At 48.7% G+C, this 24,123-nt stretch overlaps 1 protein-coding gene across 3 annotated transcripts in view; it reads left to right on the top strand.

The window, feature by feature from the left end:
* The first annotated feature begins 243 nt into the window (after positions 1-243).
* Positions 244-24,123, top strand: part of PPARD (peroxisome proliferator activated receptor delta) — an 82,416-nt gene continuing 58,536 nt past the window's right edge. The window contains exons 1-2 of one of the 3 annotated variants that reach the window (XM_053905106.1): positions 244-383; positions 4,193-4,276. The gene's annotated coding sequence lies outside the window, so the exon portion shown is untranslated. The remainder of the gene's footprint in view (positions 384-4,192; positions 4,277-24,123) is intronic. The other 2 variants (XM_053905105.1, XM_019456863.2) reach the window with 2 other exon arrangements.

Genomic DNA, 24,123 nt, shown 5'->3' with positions numbered 1-24,123 from the left:
ATTCCCTTTTGTGATACTTGTCAGACTTGTCTTACGGCCCTGGAACATCCCCTCCTGCTCCTCCCTCAGCTGCTACGCCCGCATCCCACACCAGAGGGCGCTCCAGGCGGGTCCTGGGTAACATGCGGTGGGCGGAGTGCAGAATCAGGGGAGCGTCCAGGACGCGCGGTGATTGGCCCCGGCCGGGGCGGAAGGGGGCGTGGGGAGAAGGGGGCCGATCTGCGCGGTGACCTCAGGATGGTGGGGGCGGGGTCGGGCCGCGCAGCGTGTGACGCCGCGGCCGCCTCGGAGCTGGGGATTAATGGGAAAAGTTTTGGCAGGCTTCGGAGGATTCTGCGGAGCCTGCGGGACGGCAGAGGCGGCGCGGGAGGCGGCCAAAACAGGTCAGTCCGGGTCGGGGGAAGCGGTAGCAAGCAGCGGAAGGAGGCGGCGGGCCCGGGCTGAGGCGGCCAGCCGGGTTGGGACCCGAGGCCCGGTGGGGAGTGGGGTGGGGGGAGCGGCAGGGGTCCGCGGGTTGAGTCGCTGCGGCTTCCCGATGGCCCGGCCCCGGCCGGTGCGCCGTGGTTTGTTGCTCTCCTGGCGCCCGCGCGCCCCCAGCCTTTTGGTCCCCCATCACTGAGCCCGAACCGCGAGCCTCCCCCACCAGACTCTGTGCCCCCTCTTGGGCCTAGTGGCTCCGTCTTGTCCCATTTCTGTGTTCTGAGAGCTGGGTCTAAGGTTCGGGGTCCTCTTCCCTTCCCTACCATTGCCTCTGACCTCTTCCTTCATCCCTTCTGTGGTGTCTCCAAATCATTGCCCTCTTTACCGAGGATCTCCTTGGGGATCTTCTCTGTCCCTCTCGTTATCTTTATCTCCTGCCTTCGTCCCCCTGTCTGCCCTCTCGGTCTTTGCTCTCTTTTCCCATCCTGGTCTCCCTTCTTCCCCCATTTCCTGCCCCCCCACCTCAGGATTACCGCTCCCCCTCATCTTCGCGGTGTTATTAGGCTTTTTCAGCCCCGTGTCAGCAATCCCTGTCTATCTAAGCCCCTTTTACCCTGGCTACCCTCAGATGCCCTGTTTTCACCTCTCTCTCTAATTTCCTTATTAGCCCCGTCCCCTGCATTCCTGTCACCTACCTCCCAGTTCCTTGCCTCTACTTCGGGAAGAAGCATTAGCTAGCTCCACGCTCTATTCCGCTTTTCCCTTGACTTGCTGTTGAGATACCCCCCTGGGGTGGGGTGGGGGGCATTCAGCCCCTGATTGAAGTAAGGGGCTGAATGTCTGAGGTAAATAGCAGGCAGGTCTGTTTGGGAGAATTGACTTGGGTGTTGCATCGGGGATGATGTCCAATGTGTACACCATTCTTCTAATCTCAGTTTTAATACTTCCCCTTTATGGGTCTGTTGACTTCCAGGAACCCTTGGGGAGAGACCAGCCGCTGAGTTGGGTGTGTGCCAGGGGTAGCTGGAGGCCTCATCCAACTCTTTTCCCCTTCCAGGAAACAGGGCTCCGTGTCTTTCCACTCTGGATGTACCCAAGCACGGTTACATCATGATACTCCAGATTATCTCTGTCCTCTCTGCCCACCCTTCTCCCCGTGCCCCATCCCAAAGTGCTAAGAGAAGTCTCCAGAAGTTGTGCCCCAGAGAATGCCTTAACCTTTTTCCTCTGTACTGTGTCCAAGACATTTTTTTCCTGCATGAGTTTTGAAATAGATTGCCAGCCCGATAGCCCTGGGGGCTGGCAGGCGGCTGTCCCGTTTGTTATTGGTCACCTGAACCAGCCTCTGATTTTCACTCGTACATCCCTGACCTCACTGAATGTGAGGGCCTCTGATGTCAGTCACTGAGCAGGTTCTCTTGAAGATTCTTCCTCCATTTTCCTTGAGAGCTTAATTTCCTGCGGATCCAAGAGGGAGGCGGACCTTAAGTTCTGTTCCTTTTGCCCTGCCAGGTGGATATCTGCCTGGGGAGGTTGTGGGGCTGTATTGGTTAGATGGTGTCCGGAATTTGAGTTGTGTCCAGTCACAGACATATCCTCTCTGGGGCTAGAGACCCCACCACCTTCTTGATGTGTCTTCGTCAGGCAGAAAGTTCTTTTCAGATGCTTTCAATTTGCGCTCCTTTATTTGGCATTGGTCCCCTGGAGAGATCTTCAGGAAATAACATATCCTCTGTTTCTGCCCAATCTGATCTTGGAGGATTCTGAAAGCATGACCCACTCTCACATTTAGAAATGAAGGCCTGTTGTTTCACCTGGCTCTGGGTTTCTAGGTCTCCTCTTTTGAGGATCGTGCTCTCTGTCTTTGAGCCAGAATTGGACCCAGAATTGGCAACCTTCAAGAGCTGTGGTGGACAGCCAAGTGAACCAGCTTGGACCAGACTTTAAAGTTTTGGAATTCTCTTGTGCACTGACCCTTTTCTGTGAAAGGAGTACGATTGTGGACGGCTGAGCCAGTTTCCTCTCCACTGGCCCCTGAGCCCCTTCCTAAGCAGTACTTGTGTCGGATTTGGGCAGAATGGACCAAAAGGGGTGGCCTTCTTCCTGTGAAAGCACCCCTCCGGGGTTTGAATGGGTCATTCTGATGGAGGTGAGCTTGTGTGTTTGGCAGTAATTTAGTCCAGTCTCTGGCTCCCAAGGACTTGACCTGGCTCTTTGAGAGGTTTGCTACTCCTCTCTTTGCTTATCCGTTAGTGGGGGCTCTGTACCCAGGCAGCAGGTGAGAAGGGCTTGAGAAGAGGGCAAGCCCAGTCCTTATGCAACAGCTTGGGCACCAGCAGCTCTGGCTGGATACATTCCTTCAGTTTGTCCACTCTGTGGCCTTTGTGGATGGTCAGGATTATCAATTACCAAGTTCCCATTCAGTGATTTTTTGCAGAGTTTGGGCCAGCCGTCTCTGTTTTTCAAAAGGTGTAGGCAGACAGACCCCTGACATTATTCTACAGAAGATGTAACCTGTCAGCTCCTTAGTTTAACGGACTGTTCTTTTGTTTGGCTGCCTTTCTCCTTGCCTCTCCACCAGTGTTTTCTTCCTTTGGTGTGTGCCTCTACCCATTGAAGAAGAATGGCCCTTACCAGGCCTGTGGTCCCTCAGATCTCTTCCCTAAGGGCCGGATAGAGGATAGCCATGTTGTACACTGGCCTCGGAAGCAAGTAGGCTTCTGCTTTGGGTAGAGTACAGCTGTTCTGGCTGTTGTGCAAGCTGTCCTGAGGGCATGCAGATCCTGGCATGTTCTGGGACCGTGTAGCTCCTCTGTTTCAGGAGTTGGATTGTGGCTTTAAAGACTTCAGCTGTATAGCCTGTCACTGAGGCTCACCTCCCAGTGTGTTCCCTGCTGGCTGGGAAGCTCAGTTGCAGGGCCCTTGTCCAGTGCCTGAGTAGGGCCTGGAAATGCCAGGAGCTGCCCCATTGCCTTGCACTGTCCACGCTGGGATCACTCTCTTCTTCCTCCCTACCCAGCGTTTCCACAGACTTGGTCTGTCCTGCCAGGCTCTGGCTTGTGTCGGGTCAGAAGTTCTGTGTGTGATGATTCCCTGGTCTATGCCATGTTGTCCCAGATTGCACAGTGGCTGCTTGTCAATGGTTTCAAATCCCCGAGCATTTTTCTGTGCCTTGGGATCCAGGGGGAGGAGCCACTGACAGCAGCTGGTTTCACAGGAGAGCTGGGCACTTGCTTGAGCCTGGCAGGGAGGAGATGGCCTCTTGCATCAGGTTTCAGACATGTGGGTCTTCTTCCTTGGCAGGTGGTTCCTGGCCTTCATAACTCCGAGGCTGGTGATTGGGGTGTGACTCTAGTCCTGGTTCCATGGGGCTTGGGTCAAGGACTCAAGCATGACTCAGGGCATCTCCATTTATGAGCTGCCACCTGTGGGGGATGTTGGACTCCAGATCCTTCTTCACGTTGCCAGCTCCTTGTGCCCCACCCTGGTAAAATCAGCAAAGCCGGTGTCTGCTTACTTGGAAATCAGCACACTACTTCCAGGACTGGGAAATATTTGCTGACTCAGGCTCAGAATAACAACATCTCAGGGTGTGTGTGTGTGTGTGTGTGTGTGTGTGTGTGTGTATGTGTGTGTGTGGGAAGGACAGAGAAAGAGCCAGCTTGCTTGGGAGCACCTTTTGAGCCCTAGTGTTTAATTATAATATTAAAGCTGCTTTTCTGACCCCTGGTGCTTCTCAGCTGAAGATGTTGGGTTTCTTTCTATCCTGCAGTGTTGCGTGGTGTTTTGGGCATGCACGTGGTACTCACGCAGTGGCTTCTGTTCACCGACAGATGAGGACAGATGCACCAAAGCGGTAATCCCATTTTCCTTACACAAGGACCTCTGACAACCAACTGACACATCCCAGATTTAGGATCCTGGCCCAAAAGATGAAGTGATTTCACTAGGGCTGAGTTCCTAGATCCCAGGTGTCTATCATAACATTTGGTACTCATTGTTTACACATAGTGGGCATTTATTTAAACATTATTAAAGGTCTATGGCTTATGTAGTTTTGGGGAGAGCACTGAGATTTTTCACCTTTACACCCACTAAAACATAGACTCCACGAGGGCAGGGACTTAACTTTGTTTCCTGTTGTGTCTAGGACTGCCTTGCACCGAGGAGATGCTAAATAAATATTTGTCGAATGAATCAGTGTACAAACTTTTCTTCTCTGTCTGTGTGGGTGCCAGACAAAGATGGTGTCTGTCATTTTCTTTCATTTGTGCAACAGACATTTTTGAGTGTCTGCTATGTGCCAGGCACAGTAGTAGATACTTGGGGAATGATGATAGTAAAAAAAACCGGATTCAGTCCCCATCTTATGGGTCTGTGGTTTGCTGGCATATGTGAGCTGGGCGTAAGAAATGGAGCCGTTTTCTTCCATCTCTGCTAGCGTAGCAGATCTGCACAATGCTCTGGGCTTCTTGTTACTGTTGCCCTGTTTGTCCTCAGGATGCCTGGCAGATTTTATAAACTCTCAGAAGGGGAGCTACAGGGAATTTGATGTCATTGTCCCAGCTATTTGGGAGGCCGGGCTATGGCGAGGTCCCTGCCGGGGGCCAGGGAAACATGGGCTCCCATCTGGTTTGTTGTCATCTCTGAAGTTCAGTGGTTCCAGGAGCTGTTTATGAGCCTTACTTCCCTTTCTCTGCCTTTAACACCCTGTGGGTTTTCCTGTTGCCAAACAGGGTGCCGAGCCCATGTGTCTGTCAGTCTGTGGGGGTCAGGTTGTTTGTGGATCTTGCAGGAAGGCCTCAGGCGGGGGCCCCTCCTGTTGTCCAACCCGTACCAAGTCCTTTCGTCTCAAGGAAATGTGCATGAGGAAGAAGGGGGGCTTGGGAGACTTCTGAGGTTCCCCGCGAGGGGATAAGGTAGAACTTCCCCCTGGGTCCATTGCTCTGTCGTTTGTGTCAGCAGCAGCTAGTCACAGTGGCAGCAATTGTACATGTCCAGGGGTCACTTGTCCAGTTTATCCCTAGGCTCTGAGCTCCCAGTCCCAGCTAGAAGTTTTCTTTCTTAGTTTCCATTGGCAAAAGGTGAGGCTGTCAGAGTTTTCAGTGCTAATCTCAAAAAACTGTGGTTTGGTTGTTATCTTTGTCTTTCTCGTCTGAGGCACTTTTGTGGGTCGGGTGCTGTGACCGATGTTTCAGAAACGGTCCTTGGCTGCTCCCGTCCCCCAAGTGTGTGGAATCTAGTTGGGGAGAGAAGACATGTGCACAAAAAGATTTTGAGGGGCGCCTGGATGGTTCAGTCAGTTAAGCGTTCAACTCTTGATCTCAGCTCAGGTCATGATCTCATGGTTTGTGGGTTTAAGCCCCGTGTCGGGCTCTGTGCTGACAGTATAGAGCCTGCTTGGAATTCTGTCTCTCCTTTCTGCCCCTCCCCACCCCCTCTTTCTCAAAATAAATAAATAAACTTAAAACAAAGTCTGTCAAATACTCAAATCTAACTTATAATTTGTTACTCTTGGGGTGCCTGGGTGGCTCAGTCGGTTAAGTGTCCGACTTGGGCTCAGGCCATGATCTCACAGTTCGTGAGTTCAAGCCCCACGTTGGGCTCTGTGCTGACATCTCAGAGCCTCGAGCCTGCTTCGGGTTCTGTGTCTCCCTCTCTCTGCCCCTCCCCCACTCATGCTCTGTCTCTCTCCCTCTCAAAAATAAATAAACACTAAAAAAACCTTATAATTTGTTACTCTTTTCTTTCAAGTAAAAAATGTTGTATCATGAAAAAAATGACTGGTTTAGCTTGCAACTCAATCTCACGACTGTTTTTTCTCGATAACCACGTAACTCTTGTTTTATTACAAAGAATATTTAAAAGACATGTACTTAAAGGTCAAGATTTAATGAAGTTAGTTTTTATTGTCTCATTTAGGACATTCTTTTTTTTAAATTTTTTTTATTTTAGAGAGAGAGGGAAAGAGGGAGAACCCCAAGCAGGCTCCACAGTCAGCATGGAGCCTGATGTGAGGCTTGATCCCACAACCCTCGGATTATGACCTGAGCCAAAATCAAGAGTCAGGTGCTCAACCGACTGAGCCACCCAGGCACCCCTCATTTAGGATATTCTTAAGTGGAATTGATAATTTATTATCTTTCATTGTTGTTTGAGTTGACTGGCTCATCTGGGCAGTTCTTAGTTGGGATATATTGCTTTAGTCAAATGGAGGCTGGGACAGGAGTCATTTGAAGGCTCAACTGGGCTGGACATCCACCCTGGCTCACTCACATGGCTCGCGCTTGATGCTGTCTGTTGGCTAGAGTGCTTACATGTGGCCTCCGCATGTGACTTGGTCTTCTCACAGCACGATGGCTGGATTCTGAACAGAAACATCCCAAGAGGGAGTATACTGAGAGATCCAGGGCTAAAGGGCAAGGTTTCTTGTGACCTAGCCTTGGAAGTAACACAGTGTCAATTCCTTTGTCTTTTCCTGGTCTCAGGACCAGTTCAGATTCAGAGGACTGCACAAGGGTATGAATACCAAGAGGCATGGTTCATTGGGAGGGAGAGAGGGCTCCTCAGAGACCAGCTACTGCTTCTTTTTTAGCATCCCTTATGTGAGGTAGCCTGGCCGGTATATATGAGTGATACTTCCAGGACAAAAGTGCATCTTCTCGCCATTTCCATTCCTGGGAACCACTGTTAGTTAGGAAATTCCTAGTAGGTTGGTAGAGGCCATCGAATGCCAGGTGAAGGAATTTGCACTGTGTGTTTTTTGGGCAGTGGATAGCCATTGCTGGTTTTGGAGCAAGGGGTGATTGTGTTAATATTGCATTAAAGATTGATTGAATGGAGAAAGAATGGAGATAGAGAGGTTAGGTAGGAGACTACTCCAGTGGTCTGAATGTGAGGAAATTCTTCCTCATACTAAATCTGAGTTCCTCTGGTTTTGATTTCGATCTTTCAGCCACACAGATTGAGGACCCAGGGCATGGCTGGAGGAACCCCATCCCCCTTTATTCAGGGACGCTGGTACACAGGACAGATCAAAAGGTTCACCAAAGGTAGAAGGCAACTAAAGTCAGGTTTTATTGTCAAGGCGCATTAAAAAGTTAATAAAAGAAAAAAAGTTAATAAAAGAAAAAAAGAAAAACCAGTTAGTAAAAGAAAAAAATAAAGCTTCGTTGTAGCACCACTAACAGTGTTTCAGTTACATCTTCGTTTCGCTCTCATGGACCATTAGGGAGCGAGGAGAAGAGTGAGAGGCAGAAAGAGGGGGACACATTAGAGGCTGGTAGGGAGAGGGGGAGAGAAGGAGGCCAAAGGGGGAAACAGCAAAAAGAGTGTGAAGGAGGTTGGGAATGGAGGAACTGCTCCAGGCTGAGGGGCGACTCACCGAGCTGGCAAAGAGCCCACTCCTTCTGTGCTTCCTGGGGGGCCCTGGCCTCAGGGTTTAGACACCTCATGTCTTGCCCAGCCTCTGTAGCTTTTTCATTTGAGAAGAGACCGTGGGAAGAGCTGGAGTGGATTTGGTGTTGGACGGACCTGGGGGTGATTCAGCTCTGGTATACGGGGTATACGGGATGACTGAATGGCTGACGTGAACCTCGGGCTGTGCTGAGGTCCCAAACCCCCTTTGTACCGAGCTACGTTCTGAGGTGGAGAGCTCAGGAAGAAATGCCTGTCTGAAACAGTGCCTTCCCTGAGTTGCAGGCTGTGGCTCCGGGGGCCCAGCCTCAGCACGGGGAGCCTGCAGGTGCTGTTAAACAGTTGGTGTCCCGGGCAGTGCGTTGCGACACCTCCCCTTCCCCACCCCTCACCCTGAGTCCAGTCTTCAGAGCCTGCCTCCCAGCCCGGCCTTGCCATCATCTCAGCAGCCCTCCCAAGACCATTACCAAATTCTCCACAGCTAATAGTGACACACCTTTGAAAGAGTTCTCTCATGAGGCGAATGCTGAAGGGAGAGGGTCCCCAGTGTTAGGGGAAAACCACTTGCTGCTGAAGTTCATTTCTGCACTGTTAGACGAACAGGTATCTAAAAACAGATTTTCCCTGCCTTCACTTGTAATCTGCTGTAACACCGTGATCCTTGTCTTATCACTGCTTTTGGCACTTCCCTCATCCAAGAGTTGTGAGCTCAGAAGCACGTGTTTTTGGCTACTATGCCAATGGAAGTGCAGGCCAACTTTGCTCTCCCAATAGGTGACATTAGCCAAGCAGGCCACCCTCCATATACAACAGTCTGTGGGCCCACTCTCCTCAAAAATAGGCCGTCCTTCAATTTGCCAGAACCCAGAGCTTTACCTATCGTCCTCTTTTCCAAACAAGCAAATGTGGTGTCCCTTCCTCAGTTTCCCTTAATTGCTTCAAATATTGCCTTGTTCATAACTCTCACTTTACTTTCTTTGCCTCTGGTTCCATTTCCTTTAGCACCAGGTTTCTCAGCCACAGACATTTTGGGCTGGGTAAGTCTTTTATTGATTGATTGAAAGTGTGTGTGTGTGTGTGTGTGTGTGTGTGTGTGTGTGCGCGCGCGCGTGCACGCGCGCAAGCAGGGGAGAGGCAGAGAGAGAGAATCCCAAGCAGGCTTTGCCCTGTCAGCACAGAGCCAGATGCAGGGCTCAATCTCATGTAACGTGAGATCATGACCTGAGCTGAAACCAAGAGTCAGACGCTTAACCAACTGAGCCACCCAGGCAGCCCTGGGCTGGGTAATTCTTTATCAAGTGGGCTGTCTGTGTATTGTAGGATGTTTAGCATCATCCCTGGCTTCTACCCCACTAGATGTTGATAGCTCCTCCCTCTACCAGTTGTGAAAACCAAGAATGTCTCCAGACATTGCCACATATCAAGGGGGCAGAATCACTCTTGGTTGAGAGCCACTGCTGTGTCACTTCGCCCACTAAATATTTCTGGCCAGCTGGATCCACCGGTGAACAGCACATCAGTAAAACCAATACAGTAAGCGTGTAGTTCTTAACATTGGAAATGTATCCTCCTCAGTCACGTCACTGGGCCCTTGAGGACTTTGGGGAGTAGTGAAATAATTGACAATGAGTAGCATGTTCCAACTAAGTAAGAAGCCGTATGATGTCTCCATAACAGGGACAGTGTCCAAGGTGTAAAGCAATCTCCTGGAGTGGTTGTGTTTCTTGTGTTTTGCTTTTCCAGGTCTTTTGGTGTCTGGGCCAAAGCCACCTTCCTATAGCTCCCAGAGGTGCCATGCAGGATAGAGTTGGTAATGTGTAGCGTGTAAACTGTCATTAACCTGTCCGTTCCTGGTGTCAGACATTACTAGCTGATCTGGTGCTCTGATCACAGCAGCATTCCTCTCCAAAGCCACATGAGTTCTTGGAACCCTCTACGCAAGGCAGTTCTCATGAGAGAAGGCTCACCTGCCATCCCTGATCTTGAGCTTGCTTGTCTGGTCCAGACCATTTCTTTCCAGCTTCCCCTACTGCAAAAGCCTTTGGGGCAGTCCAGAGATCCTGGTGGGTTCCCTTTGACCCCACAGCACTTGCATCTTGGGATGAACTCCTGTGTGGTCCATTGGAGGCTTCAGGTTGGAGACTACTGTTCTCCCTTAAGGAGGCCTTCCAGCGGCCAAAATGCTCAGTTCCATGAAATTAGTTCCCCACCCCTTAGATAATAGCAAGCAATGGTAGCAAAAGAAAGACCCTAGTCCAGGACGTATAGGATTCTTGTTCTGACCCTCTTTCATGTGGACCAGAGGTCTGAACTATGTTCCTTCCACACTTTTGGAGTCTGTCTTCTGTGGTGGTAGACTGGGTAATGGTCCCCAAAGATATCCAATATCCAGCCTGTGACCCCTGGGACTTGTAGATGCTACCTTATATGGCAAAATGGACTTTGAAGATGCAATTAAGGATCTCAAAATGGGGAGATTATCCTGGATTATCCGAGTGGGCCCTAAGTGCAGTCACAGGTGTCCTGTTAAGAGGGAGGCAATGGGAAATTTGATACAGAGGAAGGCGGTGTGACTGTCACTGGATCTCAAGATGGAGGACGAGGCCAAGGAACACAAGGAATGCAGCTCTAGAAGCTGGAGAAGGCAAGGAAACACATGTTCCCCTAGAACCTCTGGAGCAACGTGGCCTTGCCAATAGCTAGATTTTGGAGTGAAACCGATTTTGGACTTTCACCTCCAGAACTGTAGGAGAATAATTATGTTTTAAGCCACTAAGTTTGTAATTTGTAACCATGGCAGTAGGAAGCTACCTATAGGTCTCATTTACCTCCAGGCACAGGTGGTGACTTGGCTGGTCCTCGTTCCTATTTTAAGGCAGTCTTAGAGCATCCCTTTTACAGCAGTTCAAGATTCTATGTCCTACCTTTTCCCAGACTAATATTTGAAACAATATGCTCTTTGGGGGAACCTTTAAAAGAGTTCTTAGGAGTAAAAGAGAAAGCCTCAGGTAGTGTCTGATCCTTGTTTTTGTAAGTCACCCCATACCTTCAATCAGATCAGTAATAGTTTCTTTCAGACTGTTGAGGATCCAGGATTAGTGTACATCTCACTCCGCTTCCATCTACCACTCATTAATAGGCATATATTGAGTACCTCCTATGTGCTAGGCATTGGGGTGAAGGAGTGAACAAGCAGATGAAGAAGACTCCTGCTCTCATGGTGGTTGTGGTGGAGAATGAGGAGAGAGCCAGAATTATGTCGCGAACAGGTCAGATGGTGGTAAATGCTGTATCAAAAAATAAAGGAGGAAAGAAGTAGTGGCACTTTTAAATAGAGGGCTTGAGGGAAGGCCTCACTGAGAAGATAATCTTAAGGCTCGAAGAGGAGAGTGAGCCATGTATGGGAAGAATCTTCTGAGTGAGGGAAAACAAGTGCAAAGGCCCAGAGGCGGGAACATGACTGGGTGTTTGAGGAATAGTCCGGAGGCCACTGTGGCTGGAGTGGAATGAGGGGAGAAAAGAATAGAAGGTGAGGTCAGAGAGGTGACTGGGGCCAGATCACCGTTGACCCAGAAGTCTGTAAAATCTCTTACTTCACCTGGCCCTTAGCCTCTTCCTTCCTTTTCTCCTCACACGACCCCTCGGTCTTTATGCCTGTGTTCCTCAGTTCCTTTACATAGAATATCTATCACATCGTACCTACGGCACATCAGCAGGTAAACGTAGTCAACTTAAAATGTTGGAAGAGGGGGGAAAAGCATTCTCCTCTTTCTGAATAATAAAAGCACTTTCACTGTCAGTAGTGGTATGGAGCTGTGTTCCTAGGGATGCAGGTTGGCTGCTCTGCTCTCCCCAGGCAGTCCTGGGGTGCTTTCTGGGGGTCCTCACTTCGGCCACCCTCCTCCTCAGCCCATGAGGACCTCCAAGCCCCCAGGCCTGCTACTTCTTTCCACTCCACTCCTCCTGGGCTACTTAGTGTGGGTCCCACAGCTGCCTTCCTGACATTCTGTCTAACCAGCCCACTCTTCTCCCTGCTTTCCTCCCAGGAGCAGCACATAGCCTGCCTTCTCCCCCACTACTCAGCCAGGTGGCTGGGGGCTGCTGGAAGAAGGAGCAAAGTGTGCAAGCTGGTGCCACTGCACATTTATGGTCACCACTTAGCTTCTCAGCAGCCACAGGCCTGCCCCCACCATGTCTCAGAGCCCCTAGCTCTCCTGGGAGTGGCCTTTCCAATCCGAGGGAACTCTGCCTCCTCTAGGTCCTCATGATGTGGTTTGGGTTTCTAAGAATCAGATCCATACAGGTCAAGTAAGCCCAGCTTGAAAAGTCATACTGTTCCTGGATAGTGACCCCATGCCAGTTCTGGTGCTTTGGCAACTTTTCAGAATGACAATCTGTCAGTAGTTCATGGTAAGCTTCATTGCCATCTAGGGGTCAGTTACATATTGTCCCCACAGATTAAATTCTCCATGCCTGTGTCCCTGATTTTATAGTCTGAGGTGACGCTTCCCAGAACCTGCTTTAAATAATGGCATCAAATTGATTGTTGCTGAGAAATTAAAAATCCTTGGTAATAAGCAAACTGAGCAATGATCATTTTCTATCTCCCAAGTGAAAATCACTAGGTGAATAAATTCCCAAACTGTAGAATGCATCCAATCAAAATTGTATTATCCCAGTCTTGTTTTTATTTTTGCAGTGTATGATTTCTATGACATCTCTTTTTTTTGGCATCTTAACGCCCCAGTGTATTGACAACATCTACTTACAATTTGCCTTTCATGTCCTTACAGTGTGTCACCTTGTAGAAAAATATTTTGTCCATTTTCTAGCCCATTTCCTGACCTAGTAGGCTTATCTGCACCCAGGCCAAGGCCTGTCTCCGTCCCCTGCCAGCCTAGGGTAGCCTTGTCTTCTCACGCACAGCCAGGACCATCTGTTTTTGATTCACTTTTGTACCCCCACCCTGGGCACGTTGCAGACAACCAAGAATACCTCTCCTGAGGTGGTTCCAGCGCCGCCAGTGCTGCCCATGTGCTGCTTTCCCTCTGTGGTCTGCGGCCTGGACCTTGCCCTCCTTTCTTCCTTCTGCTTCCACCGTGAGAAAGAACTGATCCATCCATCTGATGTTCTCGATGAATCAGAGACTTTGTTGAGTCGCAAGGGAGCAGCCTCCACCGCACAGTCACGTGCTCGGTCCTGATGAGTGTTCATTAGCCACGTTCAAAGATCATCTCCCCCGAAATTGGCTCCTTGATGGGCAAGTGTCTTGTGCAGAGATGGCTCACCAAGCACTTGTCAGATGGAAGGGTGACTGGATGGCCAACCTAAGTGGCTTGCTTCCTAGAGTAGCACTGGCACTAACCTGTGCCGGAGCCCTGTCTGGGAAGTCACTTTACGGGGCAGCAGCCAGACATCTGTAGAAGGAAACTTAAGGACCCCTTGGCTAGTTATTGCTCTTCCCTGTGGTTGAAGCTGAGTGAAAGACAGCTGAGGTTTTTGGTTTTGGCAGTCTTTCCCATTTGCCTCCTTCTCTCCACTTCCTCCCCCGGGGGTCTGGGGAGCCTCCCTTCTCGTACCTCTGGCTCAGCACCTACCGTGCTATATTATGGTGGAGTTATTGCCTGCATTCTAGGCTCTGATGTCTGATTGTGAGTTCTTTCGAGAGCTGGGCTCACCCGTGTCTAATACCCACAGAAGTCAGTAGCTACCCAGGAGCCAAGCAAGCTATGGCTCTAAGGTGTTGAATGCACTGTGCTAATCACATCACATGTATCACCTTGTTGAATCCCCACAACCCTGAGAGGTAGGACTCATTATGCCCGTTTTATAGATGAGGATGTGGAGGCTCAGACTAGTTAGGAAAGTTGCCTAAAAGCTGCACAACTAGTAAGTGGCAGAGCTGAGATGTGAACCCAGGTGTGTAAAGCTGTGTCTTTGATTACCACACAGCAGGCCTCCCCACAGAGGATGGCTGGTTGACTGTAATTCTTCCGGTGTGGAAAGTACCTGCTTGACTGGCCAGACTGGTGTTGGCTTCCAAGAGCACTCCCTGCTTTTGAGCCCAGCAGAGTGTCTTGTTGGTCACTGGGCAGAACCAGATGTTGGCAGGCTTTGGAGCCCCCTGCGCAGTCTTGTGCCAGGTCAGTGGGAAGAGGAGGCCCTGAGAATGGCTGTACTTAGTGCCTCCCTGGATCTGCTTCAAGGCCGTGAGCAACCCCCTAGAACCAGAAGAAATAACCAGCCAACTGGTGGGCCAGGCATGTGTAGTGGCAGGGGCTTGAAGGAGGAAAAAAACCAATCTCTGATCTGAGTGATTAATCAGCCTGTTTGCAGTCTGGCGAAGGGAGAGAAGAAAGAGAGAAGGTGGCCCAGGTGTGCAGATATGGAGAGAAGAAAGAAAAGGAAATTGCCTTTATTCAGATTCTCCTTTGGGCCAGATGTCATGCCATGGGTGAGCTCACTCTCCTTCATACCAGCCTGCAAGAGGCAGGTATTGGTATTCCCATTTAACAGATGAGGACGTGCAGGATCACAGAGCTTAAAGAGCCCACTCAAGTCACACACCTGACAAATGACAGAGCTGGGGTTTAAGCCCTTTGGTTCCCCCTGTGCTTCTCAGTTCAGACTGCTTTTCCTGCTCTGTCCCCTTAGCCTGGGCTTTGCAGGCACTTGTGAATGTGTGCGGGTATCCACTGTGAGCAGAGGCTGAAGCAGAATTAGGGCTCTGGGTACCTGTCCTACTCAGCTGCTTGGTTCCTACCTAGACCAGCAGGACACTGGGCTCAACCAGCAGGGCCTTATGTTTTTCCCCTTTCTAGTACCTTGCCATCCTTGGCTTATTTTTAGAGAGCTATTTTTATTTCTGCTCCCACTTCCTGACTGGAGGCGCAGGGGTTGGGGTACAGGGAAGGCTCTGGGAATCAGAAGAGACAGGCATAAGTAGCATCTCAGCGGTGTCCTTGGCTGGGCTCTGGGGACTGTGCTCCCCTGCCTGCCTTGATGGCCCCTCCTCAGGCCAGCTGTAGGCCCAGGGGATCTTGGACAGAGGGACAGTCGCACTCCTCCTTTCTTTGGCTCCTCAGAAGGGAAGGAGCTTTCCCCTGAAGCAGAACAGGAAGTAGCATGTGGCACTCTTCATATTTTTAGCTCACTGGCTCTTTCTGAGGATAAGGACTTTGAGGGAATTTGGGGTACTGGTTGAGAGCCAGAATACGTGGGACTGAGTTCTGGCTCTACTAGTAGCTTTGGGCAAGTCACTTTATGCCTCAGTGGCTTCCTCTTCTATAACAAAGGGAAGATAACTACCCCTCAGGGCTGACTTGAGGATTAAAAGAGCTCCTACTTGTAAAGGCATAGGTGTATCACTCATTGAGTGTTGATTGTTTTATTGTTAGTGTATCTCTGGACCTTAGGCACCTAGGGCTTGGGGTGGATGCCAGTACATGTTCCTTGGTGAATAGAACTTCAAGACTATTTATTTTCCTGTTTTCTTCTGAATGTTGGCTGGAGTGGGTGTTGACTCCCTGCGGAGCCCACAGAGTAATTCTCATGGCAGCTTCCTGCAGTCCACCCCCTCTAGCCCTTACCTGAGCCTTGGATGAGACAGTCAGGTGAAGTGAGGAGTCTTCCAGCTGGAGGATGTCAGTCGCCACCCCCCACCCCCCGCCCTGCTTTTTTCCTTTTGCACCTTTCTGAAGCTCTGGCTTTTGGTTGTGAGCTCTGGAGGGGTAGGGACCTGGATCCCATGGGTGCAGACACGACCAGGCGATTCAGGGTGCTTGGGCCCAAGGTTTTGAAGGGGGGAGGGGTTTGCCACTGGCAAGCTGTTTAGCTAGTAACAATGAAAGACATCTTTGGAAACTTGTACTTGAGGGCTTGGAAATTAATCAGATACCACCAGTGGCCAGTATAATGGAATTTGGAAAACAGTCGTTTTTAGGATATGGAGCTGGCACTCAGGCACAAGCGTTTCCATGTGTGTGGTTTTTAATTTATCTTAAAATGTCTTAATTATATAAATAATGCTTATTCATAATAGACAATTAGAAAATACTTAAGTCATGGGGATAGAATGGGCAGCGTGCATTATTATAGTCAGTAACATTGTATTACAAATTTGAAAGTTGGTGAGAAAGTAAATCTTAAAGTTCTCATCACCAGAAGGAAAAAAATATTTGTAACTTTGGTGACAGATGGTAACGAGACTTATAGTGGAGATCATTTTGCAGTGGATACAAATGTCTAATCATTATGTTGTACACCTCAAACTACTGTATGTTGGTCATACTCCAATAAAAAAAGAAAATACACCTAAGCACTGAGAACGAAATACAAGTCATACATAGTCACACCATCCATAAGTGACGGCTGTAAAGTTTAGTCTGTGTTCAGATTTTACTATGACTTTGTGTACTTATTTTTTTTCTTTCAAAAATGGGATAGTATTTAACATTCAGTTTTGCGACTTGCCTTTCCAATTTTTCAGGTGGTTTCTTTCTTTTTTTAATTTTTGGGGGGGAGGGTTTGTTTATTTTTGAGAGAGAGAGCACTAGTGGGGGAGCGGCAGAGAGAGTGGGAGACACAGCATCCAAAGCAGGCTCCAGGCCCTAAGCTGTCAGCACAGAGCCCGACGCAGGGCTTGAACTCATGAACTGTGAGATCATGACCTGAGCCAAAGTCAGAACTTAACCAACTGAGCCACCCAGGCGCCCTGATAAGGAAATATGTCTTGGTGAAAGGTGCTCCTCCACCGAGGCCCTGCTCTTTCCATGAACTTGCACCTGGTCTGCTTTCTCCACCTGGCGGTGCCCAGGCCAGGTGGTTTCACAGGTCTGGTGTGCCCGGCCCTGCTGGCCTCTGTGTGTCAGCAGCTGCTCCGTGGCACCTCACTGGGCAATAGGCAGGGATCTGAGCATAGTAGTCAGGCATAAGGAAGATGTTCCCAGCACCCTCAACGGCTCAGATTCCATTCTAGAAAAACAGCTCAGATCCAGCAAGAAAATTGAAGATGGGGTATTCTGGGAGGAATAAGCTATGCCTCCCCTTTACTTCTTACAGAAAAAAATGAGATCTCTGGCACTAGGTGAGGAAAAGGCTTGTCTGAGCCCTGAGGGTGAGTGAGTCTTGGCATCTCAGCTTTTTTTCTGGGCCCCTCTGATTTGCACACAGGCTGGTGTTACATGGTGAGGCCAGGAATTCATGATTATGGACAGGATGACTTCTGTAAGTTGTGTGTTCCTATGGGCCTTCCTGGATCATACTTGTTTTCCTGTGGATCCCAGTCTTGGTACAACTTGGCAGAAACCCTCTGGGCCACAGAGCAGGGTAGCTTCCTGTACATCCCCTCAAGCATGCACTGCTCTTCTCCCTTCCTCCACTCCTGAGCTATAATTAAGTTCTTCCGTGAAACCGAATCCCTCAGCTGACACATGCTTGTAACTGCAGTCCTGGTCATTGGGCAGCTCGTCTGGGGTGACTCTTGGGGCTGGTGTCTCAGCCTCCAGACTGTCTTGGGTAGGTCTGTAGGAGGTGGAGACCTGCCAGGACAGGGATGGGTCTAAAGAAGCAGGGACAGGCCTTGCCCAAGAGCCCAAAAGTAGGAAGTCATGGGAGCAATGAAGGGCTGGTGAGCAGCCAGAGTGTGTTAGGGGACACAGAGGTGGAGGGGATGGACAGGCTGCCTTGCAGGGTGAGAGGGCACGGACAGGGACAGGCTTTTGAATCACTGAGCCCCAAGGCAAAATGTGAGCAGTTTATTTTATTTTACATTGTATATGTTTCTCTAGCATTAAAAAATTTTTTTTGATGTTTATTCATTTTTGAGAGACAGAGCACGAAGGGGCAGAGTGAGAGACACACACACAGAATCCGAAGCAGGCTCCAGGCTCTGAGCTGTTAGCACAGAGCTCTCTATGTGGGTCTTGAACCCACGAACCGCGAGATATGGTCTGAGCCAAAGTTGGACGCTCAACCGACTGAGCCACCCAGGCGCCCCATAGTTCTCTAGCATTTTAAAATTGAGATATACTTCACATAACATAAAATTCGCTTCTTTAAAGCATGTATGTCAAGGGGTTTTGGTGTATTCTCTCTGATGACCTCTAATTCCAGAACATTTGCATCACCCCAAAACAAACCCTGTACCTATTTGTACTTAGCCCCTGGCACCACTCTCCCCTCAGCCCCTGGCAACCACTAACCTATCCTTCTCCCTGGATTTCCCTATTTTGGATATTTCACATAAATGGAATCTTACAATGTGTGGCCTTTTGTGTCTGTCTTTCATTCAGCATAATGTCAAGGTTAATCTGTGTACTTGCTATCTAAGTAGTATGCAATGGTACTTCATTCCTTTTTATGGCCGAATAACATTCTACTTTATGGAAAATACCATGTTTTGTTTATCCATTCAGCAGCTGATGGACATTTGGGTTGTTTCCATTTTTTGGCTGCTGTGAACATTCATTGACAGGCTTTTGTGTGGATATATGCTTTAAGTTCTTTTGGGAATATAACTAGGGATGGAATTGCTGGGTCATATGCCAACTTTGGCATTTTGAGGAACTACCCAAGTGGCTGCAGAGTGCCCTCACTCATTTATTTATTATGTTTATTGGCTCTTTATTTTTATTTTTTTTAAGGTTTATTCATTTATTTTTGAGAGGCGGGGAGGGGCAGAGAGAGAGAGGGAGAGAGAGAATCCCAAGCAGGCTCTGCACTATCAGTACAGAGCCTAATACAGGGCTTGAACTCACCAACTGTGAGATCATGACCTAAGCCAAACTCAAGAGTTGGATGCTTAAGCGGCTAAGCCACCCAGGTGCCCCATATTGGCTCTTTCTTTCTCTCTTTATTTTAAGTGTTTATTTTTGAGAGAGAGGCACGCAGAGCACAAGCTAGGAGGGGCAGAGAGAGAGGGAGACACAGAATCTGAAGCAGGATCCAGGCTCTGAGCTGTTGGCACAGAGCCCAACGTGGGGCTCAAACTCACAAACCGTGAGATCGTGACCTGAGTTGAAGTCAGACGCTTAACTGACTGAGCCACCCAGGCACCCCGGCTCTTTCTTTTTAATTGTAAAATATACATAACATAAAATTTACTGTTTCAACCATTTTTTTGATATGTTATTTTATTCAAATACCAGTCTGACCACACATGGTCCAAAAATATGCAAATAACCAACCAAATATAGACAGATGTTAAAGACTTGCCGCCCTGGAAGGAGGTGGCCTCAGACTTGAGAGCGTCGATGCAGTTGTTGATGATCTGGTTGACCTTGTCCCCCTCCTTGGCGATGGTGGAGATTTAGGCCACCGAGGTCTGGCTGTCAGGGCTGGGCTGGCCCAGCTCGCAGTCCTTGCGCTCGGCCTGCTGTCCCATGTACACCTCCATGGAGTTGCCCTTGCTGGCCTTTGGCGTGTTGTCGCTATCCACCAGCTGTACTGCTCCGCCTCGCTGGCGGCTGCCGGCAGGTATGGGATGAGGGTCATGGCCTTGGGTCCCGACAGCGGGGCCCGGCCAGGTGCCTCCATCTCGGGCCGTACATGAGCTTGATGATGGTCTTCTTGAGGCCGCCGGCCGCGGCCGCCTTCTTGTGCTTCTCCTCCTGCCGCCTCCGCAGGCAGTAGTAGATGGTGCCGAGCACCGGCACCATGCCGAACAGACAGCTGTGTTCACTGGTCTGCCTCCTTGCTTCACATATTGTATCTTATCCCTCCTGGCATACCAGTACACTATGGAGCTTCCTCATTCTTTTTCGCGGCTCCCTCATTTGCTACATGGGTATGCGGGTGATTTCCAGTCTTCTGCGGCAGTGAATAACCTTGCCATCTGTCTTTTTGCACACAGATAAACAGGTTGATAATGATACAGTGTGACAGATGCAAGGATGGAGACATACTTGGGAACAGTGTTGGTGGGGAACAGGGAAAGGCTCCCAGAGGAGGCTAGTTGATGGTACTTTAAGAAAGTCTCAGGGGCGCCTGGGTGGCTCAGTCGGTTGAGCATACGACTTCGGCTCAGGTCACAATCTCGCGGTCCGTGAGTTCGAGCCCCGCGTCGGGCTCTGTGCTGACTGCTCAGAGCCTGGAGCCTGTTTCAGATTCTGTGTCTCCCTCTCTCTCTGACCCTCCCCCGTTCATGCTCTGTCTCTCTCCGTCTCAGAAATAAACGTTAAAAAAAAAATTTTTTTTTAAAAAGAAAGTTTCAGCCTGGGTGGCTCAGTTGGTTAAGCATCCAAGTTCGGCTCAGGTTGTGATCTCACGGTTCCTGAGTTTGAGCCCTGCGCCGGGTTCTGTGCAGACAGCTCGGAGCCTGGAGCCTGCTTCGGATTCTGTGTCTCCCTCTCTCTCTACCCCTCCCTGCTCACACTGTCTCTCTCTTTCTCTCAAAAATATAAAAAAAGTCTCAGGGTGAGCACTGGCATATGAGGTGGGCCCTGCAGGCTGGAAAGAAGTGCAGCAGGCAGAGATGTGGGAAAGGCAAGTGTGAGTCAAGGAGCAACAGCTCAGATGTGTTCGGGGAAATCAAGAGTATTGGTTATCTATCACCTCATAACAAATTACCCCAGAGCTTAGCGGCTTCAAGTAACATTTATGATCTTGCAGTTTCTGGGGGTCAGGAGGCAGGTATTATTGCGAGCAAGTTTAGAAGACCACCTCCAGTAGCAAGTTGTAGTGAGGATGGGGTTGACTGGAGCAGGCCAGCATGGCCGTATGCAGCCATTATTGTAGGTAATCTGACACGCTTGGCTGAGAAGTTGGGATTGACGTGAGGACAGGGGGAGCCAGCGGAAGGCCTGTGAGTAGGAGAATAATGTGGTAGCTGTCATTTTAGACAGTTAATCTGCTAGCATTATACTAGAGGTGTCAAAATGGAGAGAGAGAGAGAGAGAGAGAGAGAGAGAGAGAGAGAGAGAGAGAGAGACATTAGGAGATGTCTTTATTAACCTCAGTGAAAAGTTGCTGGCCCATAGTAACAGTTGCTTTATATTGAGCACTTTCTCTGTACTATGTACTTTGGCTGCATTTTTCTTATCTTTGAAACGACCACAGATTTACTTTGCAGCTGAGGAGACTAAAGCCTCCAAGAGATAAGAAGCTTGTGTATGGTCCACAGCTAGGAAGTTGGAGAGGAGCCCTCAGGTCGGCCTGGCCTTGAAGACGGCCTTTTGGTAGCCATGGGGGTGACTGGGGAGGCCTTGGCCGTTCCTGGATGCTGAAGAGAGACAGAGGAGTCTTGAGAGGTTGGCGTTTTGAACCCAGGTGGCTAGGACAAAGATGACACTGTAACAGGAAGGAGAGACACCAGAGGGGACACTGGTGTGGTGGGGGAAGATGAGTCATCCTTGGAATATGGGGCACTTGTTGGCGTGGTCCCTCCCAATTGTAGGGAGATCGTAAATACTCCCTGTACTTTGTATATGAAGATGTACCCTTGGCTGAAAAGGGCTCTACAAGTGGGAGCTTGTTGGTGAAAGGGTACTTACTGTGGGGTTGTTGTTTGTTTGAACACTAGGTTTACACGTTCTCTCGGCAGCCCGTATGTTCTTGCCAAAGTCTGCTGGTCAGAGCAGTCACCGGCCAGCCCAGATTCGAGGAGGGGAACTAGACTCCACATCTTGATGAGAGGAGTAGCAAAAGGATTGTAGCCATCTTTACTCCACAGATAATCAGTCATGGAGAGCAGAGATTTGAACCCAAATCTGTGTGACTCAACTAGAGCTCTTTCTGCCACACCATATCGTGTCCCTTTCTGCTTCTGATTCCTTGGGGGCTGCAAAGATTGCTTGCTGGCTCATGTATATGTTGTTAGAGGTAACGATTCTTTTTTTGGTCTCCCAGAGTAGGAGTTGCACTGGTTACCCCTTTTTCCCAGGTTAGCATCCAAGATTACTGAGCCTGAGAGAACCTTCCAAAACAAGCTTTTTCGTAGGGATTTGCTAGCTGCCTCCCCAGACTCCGGCGCTCCTTGCTAGACATGCATGGAATTTCCCCATGGAGTTTCCCTTTCTGCACTTTGTAGCATTTCGGTCCAGCGCTGGTCCTGTGGGATCCTTGTGGTGTTGCAGCCAGATGTGCAGGCTGGCCTGGTTGCTAGTTGTCCCCGACAGTATCTAGTCCAGTGATTCCCAGACATGGCTCAGCGGGCAGATTCACCAAGGAATTCTGGAAAAAATGTAGATTCCTGGGTCTTGTCTCAGACTCCTTGAATTAGAATTTCCAGAAATGATGTCCAGGAATCGGCATTGTAAAACTCCCCATTAACTTGAGAGGGCAGCCTGATTGGGGAACCACCGACTTCTCAGAAAGGTGCCTTCTCAAAAAAGAAAAGAAAAGAAAAGAAAGGTGCCTTCTTTTGAGGTCACTGATCAGAGGAATCAGTGGGGCCTGACAGTGATTGTCCAGAGGGCCTCACTCTTTACAACCAGGAAGTGACCCCTGAATGCATCCAGGAGATTTCTGACGCATCTGCTCAAATCTTTGATATGCTTTTGCATTCTTTGATAGTTTCTGAACATTATGGTGACAACTGGTTTTCTTTTAAGGCGTTTGCAGAGGGGAGTAAGCTCTGCCAGTGGTCGGCAGACCCTTCTTAACTGGGACCTATTTGGTCTGATTTATTTGGAATACAAAATTTGTTTGCTTAGCTCTCTGATTATCTTTGGTGCAAAGGCTGGGACAACCTTATATATAAATAAGGTTAATTTGGATACATATATCCAAGTTAGGACAATAGTCAGACCTTCCTAGTTCTGTGTCTCGGGCCTACTTAAGGTCCTCTTGTAGCTTTTAAAACCCTAGCTGTTTTGTCAGTTAAACAACTGATAACTACATTTTAGAATAGTTGGAAATTACAGAGAAATATAAAGAAGAAAATAAAAATTACCTTAGAATCTTCCTCCCAGAGACTTACCACAGTTAATATTTTGATGGATATTCATTCTTTCATTTTTTTGTGCCTTCTCTCTCTCTCTCTGTGTCTCTCACCGTCCCCCCCCCACACCTTTATACATCCTCTTTTAGAAAGCCACATGGAAGTCATATTGTGATACGATTATTTAGCAGCTTTATGGAGATATAATTCAGATACCATAAAGTTCACTGGCTAAAATGTACAATTTGATGGCTTTGAGTATATTTACTGAGTTGTGTAACCATTGTTATAATCTAGTTTTAGAACTTTTTCATCATCCCAAAAGGCAGTCTTGTATCCATTAGCATTCACTCCCTGTTTTCTCCTCCCCTGCCACCAGCCCTAGGCAACCACTAATCTACTTTCTGTTTCCACGGATTTTCCTTCTCTGGACATTTCATGGGAATGGGGTCATACAGTATGTGGTCCTCTGTGATTGTCTTCTTTCACTGAACATAGCTGTGATACTATTTTGAAACCTGCTTTAAACGTTTATATCACTAGCAATTTGAATATAGTTTTCAAAAATGCATTTTTGACAAAGCAGAGCAGTATTCCATCTTAAGAGTGTATCTGAGCTTATTTATTTAACCAATCCTGCTGATGGACCCTTAGGTTATTTATCCTTTTTTGCTATTATAGCTAATGCTTCCTGTACTCAGAAATCATCTTGTCTGTTAATTTACTGCCTAATTGTCTGAATTCCTGACCCAAACAGAAGCCCTTTGGGGGTAGCCACCTCATCTGTCTTGTTAACATTGTCTCCCCACTACCTGGCATTGTTCCTGGCTACTTGGTAGGTATTTGGTTGTACGTGTATATAATTTTGAAGGATCCAAAATGTTAAGGCTATTGATAAACTTCACCAAATTGCCAAATTCTAGAGTTGTACTAATTTACCATCTCTCTGCAGTATATGAGAGTGTTTGACTCCCTGCCCCCTTGACTGTGACTTAATTTATAAAGGAAATCCTGTGATCTTTTGTAATATAGCACTCTCTGACCTGTGAACCAGTTAATTTAGGAGTCAGTGAGTGGTCACATGCCCCTTTCTGTGGGCCACAGAGTCCTGCCTGTTGAAGAAGATGGTGCTCTGGACTCCTGGGTCCTCATTGTGGGCATTGTATCATTCCTTAGAGAGGCTGCGTGGCATCCCTGTCACATGTGGACATATTGGGGAGTGAGTAAAGTTGGCTTGGTCAAGTATGTGTAAGATGTTGTTTCCAGCTGCTGATTGAAATGCCTTTGAAGTTACCAAGAGAGATGTCACCCTGGAAGTTGTGTGTCTTCAAAAAAAGAAATAAAGAAGGGCGCCTGGGTAGCTTAGTTGGTTAAATGTCCAACTTCAGGTCATGATCTCACGGTTCGTG

The sequence above is a fragment of the Panthera pardus genome, unplaced genomic scaffold (genome assembly GCF_024362965.1).
Source record: "Panthera pardus isolate Hobbes unplaced genomic scaffold, ASM2436296v1 HiC_scaffold_17, whole genome shotgun sequence".
NCBI classification, from domain to species: domain Eukaryota; kingdom Metazoa; phylum Chordata; class Mammalia; order Carnivora; family Felidae; genus Panthera; species Panthera pardus.
This window is presented reverse-complemented; position numbering and strand designations above follow the sequence as displayed.